General features: G+C 44.3%; 1 pseudogene; it reads right to left on the reverse strand.

Annotated features, from left to right (window-relative positions):
* Positions 1-3761: 3761 nt before the first annotated feature.
* On the reverse strand, positions 3762-14150 carry LOC114222091 (butyrophilin subfamily 3 member A3-like; annotated as a pseudogene).
* Between the last annotated feature and the right edge of the window lie 552 nt (positions 14151-14702).

Below are 14702 nucleotides of genomic sequence, written 5' to 3' on the forward strand. Positions count from 1 at the left end.
AAGTTCCTTTCAACAATTCTTGTAAGGCAGGTCTCGTGGTGGTGAAATCCCTCAGCTTTTGTTTGTCTGGGAAAGTCTTTTTTTTTTTTTTTACTGTGAAATTTTGATCTCTCTTTTATTTTTTAAATTTATTTTTTATTATGTTATGTTTATTTCTCCTTCATATCTGAAAGTTAACCCTCTGGGTACAGTATTCTTGATTAGAAATTTTTATTTTTCAATACTATGAATATGTCATTCCACTCTCTCTTGGCCTTCCAGAGTTTCTACTGAAAGATCTGCCTATCTCATGGGTGCTCCTCTGTAGATTACTTTCGTTTTCCTGACTGCCTTTAAGGTTCTTTCTTTATCTTTCACATTTTTAAGTTTTAAGTTTTTTGGTTTGATTTTTTTTAAGTAATCTCTGCACCTAACGTGGAGGTCAAACTCATGAACCAGAGATCAAGAGTCAGATGCTCTACTAACTGAACCAGCCAGGTACCCCACGGTTTCTTCAATTTTCTATTTTTTTTTTTATTATGTCATGTTAGTCACCATACAATACATCATTAGTTTTTGATGGTGATCCATGATCCATTGTTTTCGTATAACACCCAGTGCTCCATGCAGAACGTGCCCTCCTTAATACCCATCACCGGGCTAACCCATCCCCCCTCCCCCCTCCCCTCTAAAACCGTTTGTTTCTCAGAGTCCATAGTCTCTCATGGTTCATCTCTCCCTCCGATTCCCCGCCCCTCATTTTTCCCTTCCTTCTCCTAATGTCCTCCATGCTATTCCTTAGGTTCCACAAATAAGTGAAACCATATGATAATTGACTTTCTCTGCTTGACTTATTTCACTCAGCATAATCTCCTCCATTCCCAAAAATCTCAATTCTCTCCACTTCCACCTGAATTATTTCTGGATTCCATATCTCAGGTCATGTATTCTCTCTTCCATCTGAAGATTAAAGGATTCATGCTGCCATGATGCTGACCTCACTCCTCCCAAGAGTGACGATTTTAATCATTCTTTCTGGAATTACATGGGCAGCTGGTCCACTTGTTTCAAAAGATTCCTCTCATTTATGTGGATAATTCATACCACATCCATACCTTCCTTTCCTATCTATTTCAAAGGAAATATGCCCATAACCCATCCAAAAGTAATCCAATGTCATAATGCCACGAGCTATATGGAAGAGGGTGATGAGCATGTCAGAAAATATATTGACATATAGTGTACTTAAAATATATACAAAGATCCCAAAGAGTATATTTATGACTTTATTGTTGGGGTGAACCATTTTAAGAACTTTGAAAATTCCTCCACTACTCTTTCCCACATACTGTGTACAACACAGTGTTGTATTCCAAGATACAGTCAGTTTAGATGTTCATATCAGACACTGTCCAGTCAGGAGGCAGAAATCACATCAGTCATTTTAACAGGGAAAATTTGTTCTAAAGAATTATTGACAAGAAAACGGTGTTTAACTAGGAAAGAAGTAAAAGAAAGCTCTAAGGAAACCAGAAGTAGGTGATACAGGAAGCAGACTCTACCTCTAGGGCTGAGGTAAAGCACTCCAAGAAGGAAGACATTTGGGAGAGGACAAGATTGACATCCTGTTTGTTGGAGAAGGTGGGACCAGGGTCTGCAGGAAGGGAAAGAAGTTTACCAACATTTCCACAGTCCAAGCCTGCTGGGCAGGAAAACTCCCACTAGAGAACTGGCAAGATCCCTGGGAAGCAGCCCTCTAGAAAACACCCTCTGCAATGCCATACTCATTCACCCAAAGATGAGAGAAGCTCTGCCTTCTCCAGGCCACTGGCAGTAGCATCATAGGATCAAGAAAAAAAGCACCAGAAGAAGAAGAAAGCTTTTTCCTCTGCTATGTCTTGCTGTGTCCCCTCTGGTGCACTGTACTGACAAAGGCTAACAGTGTCCCACATGGCAAAAAAGATATTTTTATGGGACCTAGCACCAGTATCAACAAGTAGGGCAAATACAGGATAGATTTGAATCTAAAAGGCAATAAATTGATAATGGACACAGTTCACACCTTTAGTTACTCAGCTTCCATATACACCATTTTACCCACATTGGAAGTTTCATATAACAACACAACAAATCCACATTTTCACCCATCTACAAAGCTACACTTACAAGTGAAGAAGTGCTCACTCTTTCCCCAAAATGAAACACACAAGCAGTCCCAGTCATTGAATCCAACACTGTTATACTATTTATTCCTCAAGTTCAGTCAGATTCCCTTTGACTCTTCTGTTACTTAGAGACAATTATTTTAAATATCACTACCAGCAACCTGAATAAATCACATGCATAAGAAGAAGAGACAGGAAGAAAGTAGATAATAAAAACAAATAACACAACTACATGATAAGAAAGAGAAAATATGCAAAGCTCCTACAGTCCTTTTTCTGTTATTGGTTACATGCGGGAACTGGTATCTGTGACTTCCACCTTCCACTTCTAATCCTGTGTCTTCTCATTTCTCCCAGAACCACAGCAGGTTAGGGTTCTCCACCTTGGAAGTGAACACACCTTCATTCCTGAAGGTCTGAGTCCTCAATAGTCTGGTTTCCTTTTGTTTGCTGTAGTTTTCTATCCACCTTTACCATTGGAGCTGGAAGTAGTGAGAGGCAGTACATAGATCCTGGAACAGTGCTCATGGTCAAAGATTTCTGCAATTCACCGGGAGTCTAAAAATTCTCTTCTTCATTCACATCTTAATTCTTGTAGCAGTTCTGTTCTCTCCAGCTGGTGTTGGCACACCAGGGGACTCAGACCCACATCCTTCATTCCCTGAAGTAACTAGCACAAGTTTCACAAGTAACAGATATTTACTAAGATTCAGAAAGGTAAGTGTGTTTCACCCATCCCAGCATAGTAAGTATATAAAGTAGAATATTAGACTGCTCACCTCTTAAAGACCCATCAGCCATCATTTCTCCAGAAATTTCTGGATGCCTAATGTCTCTGGTCAGAGTGCACATTTCCCAAAATAGAGGTGGTGACCCACCCATAGCCTCTGGGTCCTCTGCACACCTCAAGCTGCATTTAATTTGCAGAGTCATTCAGCCCTCATCTCCTTTATATCCAGACAGTATAAAGACTCCATGAAAAAACAAACACACACACACTAAGAAAACAAACAAAGAAAAAAAGAGATAAACAAAAAGGACTCTTAACTATAGAGAACAAACTCATGGTTGATGGGTGAGGGATAGGTGAAATAGGTGAAGGGAATTATGGGGTACACTTATCATGATGAGAACTGAGACATGTATAGAATTGTTGAATCACTAGATTGTATACCTGAAACTAATCTAACCCTGTATGTAAACTATACTGGAACTTAGAAAATAATTTTTAAAATTTATAAATAAATAAATAAGAAACTCTAGGACACTTTATAAATTCAATTTTCACTGAATTATATAGGGACATTGATAATATAAATGAAATATAAATAATGATAAAAATTTTTAAAAATAATTTTTATTACCAAAAGAAACATGACTCCCTAATAGTAAAATTCAGCCTACCCGAAACCAGCTCAAACAAGAGTCAACTTTTATCTTCTACTACCTGAGCATAAGGCATGAACTAACTATTCTCATAACCACACCAGCAGTCTGCATCCAGAGCAAGAGGGCAAGACACCAGCTCACCCAGGACCAATCTCAACACTTTTGCTTCAGGGTGTCTGCAGGTTCAAGAAGAGCCACCATGAGGAGTCTGGGACAGTGTTGGGGCCCTTATGGGGATATAGCCTTAGGGCTACAAGGGAGCAATGGATATTTGGCTCCTGGGGAGCACCATCAACACCAGAGGCTGGGCTGAACCCCTGCCCTGAGAGGCTCACAGTCTCTTCCAAAGAAGGAGGAAGCACAGGGTCCTCCCCGGACCCATTCACCACAGAGCAGATGGTCGGGGACTCTCATCTCCTGACCTAAACATAATGTATAGAAACAGACATCAGGGGAGGAAGCTAAAGGGAAGGAGCCATCAGTTATGTTATAGAAGGAGATATCACCTTTGTTGAGGTCCAGGAAAATCCCTACCCTTGTGGGGAAGTTGCCCAAGGATTAGTTGAGTCACAGGGATGGGACAGGCCCTGTAAATATTGGCAGATTGTCCACAGCCCAGAACCCCTTTTCTGGGGACTCTTGTACCAGTCCTTCCTCTTCACATCTCCCCTACAGACCCCCAAAGCCCACTCATTTCTGTTTCCATTCCTGATCTCCACCTCCCAGTAACAGCACCCTGATGTGATGCCATCATGACCCAAGACGCTATAGGTATCTCCTGTGCTGTCAGATGTCTCCTTCCAGGTCACACTAGTCTTTTCCTCAGAGACAGCAAGGTCGGGATGGGCAGACTCTGGATTCAGAGTGACAGGCACTGCAGAGAGAGTTTCCAATCATGCAAGGCCTTTCCCTGCCCCATAACAAAGCACACAACCACCACCATCACCCAAGACACCTAGCTGCATGCAGGGAGGGCTAAGCCTTCAGAGAGAAGAGTCTTGTGACTCAAGCCCATAGCCCTCCAAACAAGAGAAGGAACTATAAGAGTGATTTGGGAGTTAGATATGTCACAGGGCACTTGAGGATCAGACTGGACTCCAAGACTGAAGGATATCTCTTTAGCATCCAATATCAGTCACACCCATCAATCCCAGCTAGGTGACGTTCACTGCCCCATCCAAGCCCACCCACCACCATTGACGGGGCCAGCATCTGTATCATCACAGCAAGCTGAAGGAGATGTCAGCAGCCATGGGGCAGCAGTAGAAGCACCCAGAAAGAACTCAAAGTAACTCACAGGCCTGGAACTTCTCCTTCTGTCAATCTACAAGGGAACCACATTTCCCAAATGTGAACAAAAACTAGAGATTTGAGGAGACTGTACACATCAATGTCAATATCTTCTGAAATACACTGATAAAAGAGTTATAGGGAAATATACTTTGGAAACATTCACCTGATGAATTTATGTATACACACACACACACACACACACACAAACACAATCACACACACAGAGAGCCATCATGCTGCAGCCTTCCCATGAAAGCCAAGCCATAAAGCTTAACACCAATGAGAAGCTGGATAACAATCTGAAAATAAGACTCTACTCCCCAGATTTCACTATCAAATTATGCTTTCTTAATCCCTAGCCACACATTCATCCTGAAAGCTAGGTTTTCTTGAGAAAGAATGGGAGAGATCAAAATTTCTGAGGCCTCTGGGGCACTTGGGTGGCTCAGTCAGTTAAGCATCTGACTCCTGATTTCAGCTCAGGTCATGATCTCAGGGTCATGGGATGGAGCCCTGTGTCTGGCTCTGCACTTTGTGGGGAGTCTGCTTGAGGATTCTCTCTCTCTGTCTACCTCTGCCCCTCCTCCCATTCATTCTATCTCTCTAAAATAAATAAATAAATCTTTTTAAAAAATTCCTGAGGCCTCCATTTATTTATATTAAAAAATGATTGAACTGAACTTGTAGGTTGACTCAAAGCCATGGTAGAGATAATGCAACTTGGCAGAGCTGCACTTGGATGATGACTATCAGCTATGGGTGAGGAGAACTCAGGATAAGGCACCAGAGAAATCTTGCCCAGTCAAGAGGCAATGGAAAGGTTTCAAGGGAGGGAGAGAAAAGTTCAAAGCAGGAAAGACATACATCCAGTGAGAGGACAGACACTAATGAATTTGCTTCCCTTTTTCATGGGGTATTGGGAGGAAGATCATCACTATATGTAAGGGGAAACCCAAAAATATTGGGTCTACTCATCTATTTCTCCCTATAATAACCCACAGAGATCAAAAGCACCAGGAGACATGTTATGTGGTAGGTCCCAAATATGACCATGTCCTATGCCCCAGAAAGTATGAAATTGTTGTGGCAGAGAGAACATTACAGATGTGATTAAGATTAAGGAACTTAAGATGGGGTCAGGATAGGGGGAGACAATGCCCCCAAACATCTAGATGGAACCCCAAACACAAGTATCCTAAGGACCAGATCAGCTACCCTCTGTAGGCTGAGGCCCTGAAATGAGCAAGAGGAGAGCACAGGGACCTCCTGCCCCAGTGGCCCAAGGACACATAAACTCCTTCAACCTTCATACTTCCTTTTGGGAAGAAGAAAGGAAGCTAAATGATCAAAGCAAAGCTTACCTATGTCACAAGACTGTGAAATGTCTGCAGTGGGAGAGCTGTTATCTCCAATAGGGCAGAGACTCCGGAACAAAACTAGAACATTCATAAAAATAAGGAAATGACATTTTCTTGACCATTTGGGATGTAATTTTGTGACCACCATTCCCACTTATACAGATGTATTCAGATAAATGGGCTTTTCTGTCTGTGTTGATTTGCTTGATGGAAACATCACATAAAATAGACTGAACCCTGTGACCCTTTGAGAAAAGGAAACTTCAATCTACTTGTTCTTCACCAAGACATTAGTTGACGGCCTACTACACATTTCTATATAAATACTGACAGATTAGCAAAGAAGAGGAAACAGGAGGAGGAGGAGAAAGGGAGTTGGCATTCCATTCTGAGACTCTACAATGCATCCAGAGCTATGCTATGCACTTCAGTGGTTCAACTACATTCCTCATTTCATTTCCACAGCAGGTCGCATGAATAAGATGAGATCACCTCACACTATGAGCCCATAAATGTGAAAATATTAATTCTACTGTAAGGGTGTCTGTCCTGACAAAATAAACAGGTATACAAGGTTCACATTATTTTCCCCCCATAGATTTCTTTTTCTTTTCCTTTTTTTAAGATTTTATTTATTTATTTGACAGAGAGACAGAGAGAGAGCACAAGTAGGCAGAGCAGCAGGCAGAGAGAGAGGGAGAAGCAGGCTTTCCCCTGAGCAGGGAGCCGGACGTGGGGCTCGATCCCAGGACCTGGGGATCATGACCTGAGCCAAAGGCAGCGTCTTAACTGACTGAGCCACCCAGGCACCGCGGCTTCTTTTTCTTTCCAAGTTTTCATTTAAATTCCAGTTAGTTACCATACAGTGTAATATTAGTTTCATATGTAGGATTTAGTGACTCATCACTTACATACAACATCCAGTGTTCATCACAAGTGCCCTCCTTAATCCCTGTCACCAATCTAGCCCATCCCCCACCCACACCCCTCCAGTAATCCTCAATTTCTTCTCTATAGTTAAGAGTCTATTACAAGGTATACTTTAAAACACATGCACTTCAGTTCAAAAGAGAAAGGGGAGATGCTAAAAGAAGAATATTTGATCCCCATTTTTAATAAATAAATCCCAAGAATCGGTGAGGCTCTCTAAAGGGGTTTCCTCATACATCTGGCCCCCTGGCCTCCTTCACTCATGGCTCCCCCTTCTCTGCTGTCACAGTCATTATCCCCAATTATGAACACAAACAGCCAAACACAAAAGAGCACATGTTACACAGGTTCAGAGGGCTCAGATCTTAACCCACCCCATTGCTAAAGGATGCTCTGGATAAACTTTCATTGCATTATTATCCCCTGGATCACACTCCTGTCCCAATTCTACTGGAAGGTTGAAACGGTTTCATTATCAGAGGCAAACTCAATTAGATGATTACTTCAAAACAGCTTAAAATAAATATGTTTTTTTAGAAATGTCTCAGGCGTCAGGAGTTTATTACTTTTTGTACATCCAAATACCTTGCACACCCTCTATGTATTTCCCACTGTAACCACTGTGACTGTGATTTCTGATCTCTCTTCCACCGCTCTGAGCCCCCCAAAATCTCTCCAAGAGGAATCACAGGCTCCTTCTCATCTTCTCCTCTCTTCCCCAACCAGCTTTTCCTTCCCTGATTTGCTCCCCACCTTTCTGTGGTAAACAATTTTCACTCCTCTAGATTTGTCTTCTTGCAAACTTCACACATTGCCCCAAATAAACCCAAACAGGGTGGAGCCCATCAGGCAAGTGCAGAATTCTCCTAAAAGGAATGATAATGCTTGGGAACAATTATTAGTGGCTGTTTTTTGAAATATATACATATCATATATCATAATGTTATATATTAAACATATACTGTATATTATGATGTAATATAACATATATGTTATTCCTCCTGTTACACAAACATATATGCAAGATTTTGTATATAATGAGGGTGGCTCACGGACCCCACCCCCAAGAATCCATAACTATCCTGGCTCTCAGATTTAAAACACCTGCTCTAAAGCATTTAATTCCTCAGCAACTAAGGACGTTTAAAGGGAGAAAACCAGCTTGGACAGGGAGTCAGAGCATGAGGAAGTGAAATGAAGAACAACCTACCAGAGGACCAGCAAGAAACAGGAAAACCAAACTTGGATCCATCAAAAGTAGGAAGTTCAGGGTAAAATGGATTCATAACTAAGAATCCACTCAGGAAGATCTAAGTACTAAGCAGTCAAACATGATTTCTGAAATCTTCTAGACACAGAAATTTCTAATCTATACAATCACTACCCTTTTCCAGACTTTCCTTATAAATGACCTCCCTATTGATATTGAACAAACTAAAATAATCGGTTGAATATGTGTGTTCACAGGGTGTTGCTAACCCTAACAGCCATCTGAAGTAGAGGATGGTCAGAATGGAGGCAGATCTGTGTTCCCAAAGACAGACCCTGTAGTCTTCTGGAGGGAGAAGACAGAAGTGACAAGGAGAGCATGGACAACAACCTCATCCTGGTGTAGGGTCTGTGACAGAAGGGGGCAGTTGAGCCAGGGGAGGTAAGGTAACAGGAAACTGAGTTACTTACCTGCATACAGCTGTGCCGTCCTCCATGCTGAAAGGGAACAACACCCTGGTGAGACCTCAGTTGGAACAAGCCTGCTCAGCATTGATCTACTGACCCTTGCCTGTCCTCTGGGCTACAGGTGACACTAGCTGCAGAGTGGGGAGAGGCTGGAGAGGAGATGACCTCGAGCCACATGCTGACAGCAGGGTGTTGTGGGAAATTCCCTGGGCCACATATCAGGAAGTCTGCATTGCAGGTTGAGTTCCACCCCTGCCCACAGCTGTTTTGTGTCCTTTGTTAAGTCATTTAGCTGTCACTTGCCTCAAAACCTCAAAAATTCTTATTCTACCTGCACTGGATTAATTGAAAATTATACAATGTATGAAAATATTTTAGGGAATAAAATATACATTATTCCATAAGTGTAAAAAAAATCATTACTACATTCAGCGATTTCAATGACAGAGATATTTGAGAAATAACCCAAAATGGAGGATGATTTCAGGACAGGGATGTGAAGTGAGCTCTGGGGTAAAGGTGACCAATCCTTCTCAGATAACACATCGCTATTTGAGGGCATTGACAGTTCATCCCACCACATTCCCACACATGGTCTGTCCAGTCCTCTACCCATCACTTTGTGATCACAACTTCCAGGAACTGGAGAGAACACACTCTCCCTGAATGGTGTTATGTGATCAGGATCACTCCTTTGCTTAATGAACCCCATTTATTTCTCTAGCTTCTTAAACAAAAATCTCAGAGCAGCTGGCTTTTGGATTCCAGGCACTAACAGAACTAGTTACATTAAAAGCTAAAAAGCAAGCAATATGGTGGGTGGGTCAGCATTAGAATAAAGCCATGATGCACAACAGACTCCAGGAATCACCATCACCCCCAGGTTCCCAAGCACTGGGTGGGAACAACAGCCCAGATGAGGAAAGGCCATGGAGCAGGGTTCAGCCTCCCACCAGCTTCCACTTCTGCCCCAGGGAAGGGTCCACATGTCTCTGACTGAAACAATAAGAGGGGATACCTTCACTTATTTAGGACAGGAGCCCCCCAGGACATCTGGAAAGTCACTCACCAGCCAGGTAAGCAGATTTCCTCCAGTTTGAAAGGCAATACAGGAAACAGGTGAGCTGAGAACTGGAATATCTCTGACAAAGGGGATGCAGAAAGTTCTGGAGAAAGAACAGAACTTACCGAGATCTACTTGGAGTTCATCTGAAAGAGCGAAAAATAAGCATGAACTCCCATCACTAAGAAAGAAAGACTACACTTGGTAAATCCACAAAAGGACCTCTCTGTATCTTAGATCTAACTCCAGATCCCTCAAGCCTCTACAGCTCCAACTGTGCTCTCTGGAACTACTTGGCCACCTTCCCAGGCCAAGGGCCCTCCTGTCCACTTTTCCTCCACACCAACTTCCACACGCAAAGGCCTTGGCCCTGTCCTGCCTTACCTCTGGCCTTCAGCACCTTCTCTTTTGTGTGCTAGTCCTTTTCCTTGTCCCTCTGCAGTTTCTCCTGTTCCTGCATCTCCTGCCACTTTGCAGGATGTTCTCTCTTAGTGTAGTAGGCAGCCCCAAGGATTAAGAGCATCAGCAAGGTCAGGATCACCATGAAAGCTGGCTTCCAAGGAGAGGCCCTAGGAAAGAAGGCCTCTGTGCCCGGCCAGAGACCCTGTTAGGGGCACAGACTAGGACAGACCAGCCAAGCACACCCAGGAACACCTGCCCCTTCCTCCCAGAAAGAGCACTGACTTGAGATGAAAAAAGCCATTGCCTTCCCTTGACCCAGGATGGGGTTGAGGATGGAGCAGATCACATTCCCTGAAGAGCTATCCCTTACCACCAGAGCAGCCTCCACACTGAACAGCCCCCCACTGTCTTGGGCATTGTCCTCACAGAATGCCAGGAACTCCTCCCCTCAGAGAGCTCTCCACTATACCTGAGGCTTTGGGAAACACCCCAAGGCCATGCATACCACTCGGACCCTATCCTCCTCGGGCCTTTGGATGTACAGTTGAGGGGCAGAGCCCACACCTGGAAGAGAGAAGCTGGAGAATCCAGGGATTCCAGCAGAGTCTTCCTGTGCAAACTCCAGGAGCAGCATTGCATTCTGGGGCTCTTTGAGGAGTAGCCTCTACAGGGAGCAAAGTGGTGGCCCTGCCTCAGGGCACAGGAGGAAGGAGCATGGTGACCTGTAGCAGGCACAGAGGGTGGGGCTCTTCTCCCCAAACATGAGGGTGGAAAGTCAATCGCACAGAGTAACAGAAGGAGGAATTTGGCCTCAGGATCCATCTTCCTCTGCTCCTTTCACCTCACACACTCTCCTGGGCATCTGCTTGCACACACACTGACACTTGGTACATCACTTCCACCTTCAACAACCCTACCAACTTCCTGAGCTCCCTCCCTAATACCCACACTCCTGGGGTCAGCTCTGCCAGGATTCCTCACAGATGCTTCAAACTCAAATCCAGAACTGATTCATATTTGGCTCCATCTGTGATAGGCTGATGATGGAAATATCCTAACCCTTCAGCCTTCTTTACATACAGCTCATCCTCTGCCAGATATTTTTAAGTGCCTATACATTTCCGCTTCTGACAGTTCAGGGAATATGTCTCTAGCAGAGGTTGGAAACTGCTTGTGCCATTGCCTTGCCCTCTGCCACGGGAGGGACATGCTCAGGCTAGCACAGCCTTTCCAGCTGCAGCTGTCCTAGCCCAGCCAACAGCTCTGTGAGCAAACCCAGCCAAGGTCCACTGTCAGAACAAATAAAAGTTAAAGGTAAGAACTCATTGTCCCTATTGAACATAAGGGATGAGGGTCCCCTTCCCTCCTTTTCTTACAGCATTTACTTGAGGAAACTTGTGATGGTGGGTGCTTTCTGCCCTTTTTGAAATGTAAAAACTAGATAGGTCTTTCGCCAGCTTTGTGATCCAGGAATGTTTTTCTCAAGGACCTGGGAGCCCTCTCTTTAAACTGCTCACACCAAGGAGAACAGCACCCCTCTCTTCCCCTTCCTGTGCCAGGGTAGGAACCTAAACTCAGTGGGCACCAGGATCCATGTGTAAAATCACCCCGTTAAAAAGATGGGAGAACTTGGTTTTATTCCATATAAAGCCAATTAGCTAACATAATGGTCACCCTGATTGCCAAGTAAACATAAGGTGAACTGTTTGTGACAAATGGTGCTGTCAAGTCTGCTTACTTGAGAGCTAGTAACTCTCTATCCTGAGAACATGTATGTAATAAGTTGTGTCTGCATGGCTATGGAAAAGAGTGAGATTTATTTGTCTTTGAATCTCTTGATAGAATCTCTGGGATGCACATCCCATTGCAGTTAACATTAATAAATAATAAAAATTATTTCTTTCCCTACTGCCTTTGTGGAGAAGATTTCTGGTTTGGGAGATTTTATGTTTAATGATATTTCCCCAAAATGACCAAGGATGTATGAGTAAGCCCAGTTAAGATTAGAGAAACACAGCCCACATGAACCGAACTCCCTAAATACCCAAATTAAATAAATGGCTATATGCCACTAAGATTTCTGTGGCTGCGTGTTACACAGCAACACAACAACAATTGGCAAATAACACATAATTATCAATATTTCTACTACTATTAAACAAATGGCCAAAGAGAAACCCTGGGATTCTCTGTAGTCCCCTCTTCCGCCTCTAAACTCTGTTCCCCAAATCTACACACTCAGCTGAGTCTACTTTCCAAACCTCTCCGAAGCCAGATGCCTCTTCTTCCACCCAACTGCCCCCACATGAAGTCAGACAGCCAACCTCCCTCTGTGTAACTACGTCCATGCCTCCAGTCTCCTCTTCTTCCAACCACATGCCTCATGCTGTTAAAGCAAATCCAAAACCCCTGCACGGTTCTGTTCAAAATTTCCTTAGGTCTGCATCCAAACTCCATTACACAGCACACAAAGACTTCTCTACACTGACTTCTGCCTCCACCCCCGACAAAATCCCTGTCCACTTCCTCCCCAAATTCCATACCTGCGCCCCACAGGGCACACACATGCCAGCCTCTGGACTATTTGGTTAACTGTCATAACCACAGTAACCATGCTCTCTGTGCGCCTGATCGTCCAGTCCATCAACCAGCAGGACTATTTGGAACACTATGTGCTTGACTCAAGTACCTGTTCAATTGTTGCTCCTCGTGAGCTTTTCAAAATCAATCCCTTTTCTGTGCACCTGAACCAAGAACACCGCTTTATTCCAGGATTGTCACTTCTCACCACCCTCCCACTCACCCTTCTCACCAACCATGTGGACTCCCTGTGTGTCCAGACTCACCAGCCACACTCCTTCCTTAAGTGTTTTGTATGGGTTTTCCTCTGCTTGGAACTCTCGCCCTCAGATATCCACTGTTCTAAATGCCTACTCACCAACATCTAATATCCTCTATCCCCCATCCATCTATCTGTTTATTGCCTCTAGAATATAAATGCTGCAGTGCAGGGATCTTTCTTTAGTTCACTGATGTGTCCAAGTGTCCAAAAGAGGACCTGGTACTTAGGAGGGTTCTATATATTTGTACTGAATAACTGAATAAGTGAAAGGTCTCCTTTCCCTCATCTGAAAAATAAGGGGCTGATTCACTTGGCCCTGAGGTAGCTCCCAACTCTAATACTGCGGGATCTAATATAGGTCAACCACCCACCTCCCATCTTCACCTCCAAACAGGCAGATTCACACAAGCTTCCTTTTCTGAAGAAGCAGGTATACAGCCCGTTGTCAAAAGCCTGGACACTGAGGATGTACAGGATGGCCTCCCTTCAGGTGAGGAAGGTCTTAACCAGTGAGGCCTCGAACTCCTCTGTGGACACAGACAAAAGAGTGAAAAAGCTGGAGAAATGCAGGACAGGGCGGAGAACACACACTATCAGGTGGGAGGCCCAGGCAAGAGGAGGTAAGCGTCAGTTGGGAGACCCTGACCTGAGGGACTCAGCTGTGACCACTCTGAATCAGGGCAAGATCATCTTACCACAACTTTGAGGCCCAGAAATGGTGTCAAAGAGATGCCCTCAGCAGCCTGTGCTCCTGGCTCCAGGTCTTCCATGAAGGACTCTATAACTCAGTGGTTCTAACCTTCCACGGGCATCACAATCACCAGGAAGGCTTGTGAAACACAGACCGCTGGGCTCCACCCCCAGAGCATCTGGTTCAGTAGGTCTGGGGTGGGTCCAAGAATGTGCATTTCTAAGGAGGTAGCGTTATGCTGATACTGATGTTCCAGGGACCACACTCTGACATCCACAGCTCTAACCTGCCTCCTCTTGGGACAGGACTGAAAACTGACCAAACAGCACACCTGTGGCCTAGGTGGGACCTCTCTGTTCATTGGGCCACACCCAGGAACTTCCCTACACCCAGTCCTAAGTTTATTTTTTCTGCCCCTAAGTTTATTATATCTTAATGCTCTGCTGAATTCCATGTGCACAAAAAACTAGAGCCCACAGCTACTTCCATTAGAATCTGCCCCTATTCTATAGGTCACGGGCATCAAATCAGTACTAGGTACAAAAGAAGGTTCACCCCACCACCACCACCCTGACAGCCCTTGGCCTTCTGAGGACTGGTGGACAAGCCACGAAACAATTCTTCTGCAGGACTGGCCCTGCTGGACCTTTGAAGAGCAACTTCTCACCTCCTGTGCTACTCAAATTTAGCTGAGTCACTATCTGTCTCACCTGGGGGATGTCAGTGATTAGTCTCCCTGTGACTATTCTCTCCCAAATCCATCTGTGTGACCCTTTTAACCTGTAAGCCAAACCATGTCCTTACTCAGCTCAAAGCCCTGCAATGGCTCCCCAGTTCCCCCACGTGGCCCGCAATTCCAAGAGGAAGACCTCCCAGAGCTCTCTGACCCTCAACTCCTGCTTCTCTCCCTCTC

The sequence above is a fragment of the Eumetopias jubatus genome, unplaced genomic scaffold, assembly GCF_037043125.1.
Source record: "Eumetopias jubatus isolate StellerSeaLion01/CBP00866 unplaced genomic scaffold, mEumJub1_p1.0 scaffold_6, whole genome shotgun sequence".
Classification (NCBI taxonomy): Eukaryota; Metazoa; Chordata; class Mammalia; order Carnivora; family Otariidae; genus Eumetopias; species Eumetopias jubatus.